This window comes from Octopus bimaculoides, chromosome 2 (assembly GCF_001194135.2).
Source record: "Octopus bimaculoides isolate UCB-OBI-ISO-001 chromosome 2, ASM119413v2, whole genome shotgun sequence".
NCBI classification, from domain to species: Eukaryota; Metazoa; Mollusca; class Cephalopoda; order Octopoda; family Octopodidae; genus Octopus; species Octopus bimaculoides.
The window spans coordinates 135,433,321-135,435,940 of NC_068982.1; positions in this window are offsets into that span (position 1 = coordinate 135,433,321).

A 2,620-nucleotide genomic window follows, 5' to 3' on the forward strand; every position below is an offset into this window, starting at 1 on the left:
TATATATATATATATGTATATATATATATGTATATATATTAATGTATGTATGTATGTATGCAATGTATCTATCTATCTATCTATCTATCTGTCTATCTATCTATCTATCTATCTATCTATCTATCTATCTATCTATCTATCTATCTATCAATCTATCTATCAATCTATCTGTCTATCTGTAAATGTGTGTGTGTGTGTGTGTGTGTGTGTGTGTGTGTGTGTATCTATACGTACGTGCGTGTGTGTGTATTATGTGTACGTGTGTTTATGTGCCTATGAACATCGTTTTTATAATGCGCCATTTTTGTTTCCGTTGAGTTCAGGCAAAATTAGATATAAAAATGCAGAAATATATAAATATTAAAGATATTTCTCACGAAATTTAATATATATTTCCGCTGAAGGTATTCTTACTTGCTTATATGTGTGCATATATACTCATACAGATATATATTTGTTCGTGTATAAGAGTATATATTCATATAGATATATATATACATACATATATAAATACACACACGTATGTAGAAATGAACAAAAAATATATTCTTGTGTTGCTGCACGCACGCCTGTGTGATTGTGTCAATATATGTGAGTGTGTATTGCTTATCCTTGTGAGTTTTAGACATTAAAATATTTTTGGGTTCCGTGTGAGTTTTATATCCCTAGTTTGGAAAGTTACATGCTATTTCATGTGTTGTGGGGATTAGGTTCCGTTAGAAATATATGAGCGGTACTAATTTATGATTTGTGTTTTACGTTTCTTTGTGTAATTTCCAGGTAGTGTTTAAACATGTTTTGAAACGGTGGATCTCGTTTGATTGAACATTACTGCTTGGTGTCGAAACCGTAATAATTCCCAATATAGCAGCTGATGATGGGATGCCTGTACGTATTTAGATAAAATTGTTATTGTGGCAATTTTGTAGACGTTTTCATTCCCGTTTTGATTCCTTTATTCGTCTATTTCATTTTTGTGTTCTTCAGCATATCGATGTTATTCCAATTTTCTGTTCTAGTTGTTTAGATTTCGCCCATTGTCTGGTATATGACTTGATCTAGTTTAATTGTTTCTTGATCTAGTTTAATTGTTGAAAATAAGGTAAAATTTTTTTTTTTTTTTTCCCTTTGAAATGTTTTAACTTTGTGGTTTTCAGTCGTTTGACTGTCTTCTAGCGTGTAGAAGTTACTTATTATAGGTAGTTTCTCTTATATTGAATATGTTGTCTATTGACTTTTTTACATGCTAGGCCACTGGTAGTATAACTCTGTATAGTTTTGCTACCCTTTTTATATTGTTGTTGGCACTCCGTCGCTTACGACGTCGAGGGTTCCAGTTGATCCGATCAACGGAACAACCTTCTCGTGAAATTAACGTGCAAGTGGCTGAGCACTCCACAGACACGTGTAGCCTTAACGTAGTTTTCGGAGAGATTCAGCGTGAAATACAGGTACAACAGAAAGAGGAAGAAAGAGTGAGAGAAAGTTGTGGTGAAAGAGTACAGCATGGTTCTCCATCCCCTGTCGGAGCCTCGTGGTGCATTAGGTGTTTTCGCTCAATAAACACTCACAACGCCCGGTCTGGGAATCGAAACCGCGATCCTATGACCGCGAGTCCGATGCTCTAACCACTGGCGCATTGCGCCTCCACCCTTTTTATATATACACCTTGTAAATATGTAAATAAGGTAATCTATTTGGAAACACGTTAGAATGTTCTAACGATACGCTATGTTACTTCTCCTTACCATATGTGTTTCAGACATCATTCAATTGGTGTCAATAACATAAAATGTCACACAAATACTGTATTTGATTTCTCCCTCTCAAAACGGTTTTTGTCTCTGTAACAGCCGCATTTTACAGTAAAAAAAAGACATGAAGTCACGGACCCTCAGTATATGCCATTTTTTCCCAAAGACAACCACTTCCAGTTTATAGCAGTGGAAGAATGTAGTCGCCGAGGTTTCGGCAGTGCATGGCACATGATGTTTATGTATGTATGTATGCATGTATGTATGTATGTATTTGTATGTAGGCATATGTATCTTTATATATAATGCATATACTTTATGCATGCAGGTAATGTATAATGCGTTCATATATATGTATATATGTGTGTGTATATATATATATATATATATATATATATATATATACGCATTTACGTATGTATGTATGTTTGTATGTATGTATGTATGTATGTATGTATGTATCTATCTATCTATCTATCTATATATCTATCTATCTAACTATCTATCTATCTGTCAATCTATCTATCTATCTATCTATCTATCTATCTATCTATCTATCTATCTATCTGTCTGTCTGTCTGTCTGTCTGTCTGTCTGTCTGTCACTCTATGTATCTATCTATCAATATTTATATGTGTGTGCGTGTGTGTATGTGTGCATATATGCATATATATATATATATATATATATATATATATATATATATATATACACATATATAAACATATACGTATAAAGATACACATATATACACACACTTATACATTCCTTTCTATAAAACTATGTAATATCATACATTATTTATTATCATATTCGCAAAAGTATTGGTGTTTCGTTGACAGTCTGATGTTGTTTATATACTTTTC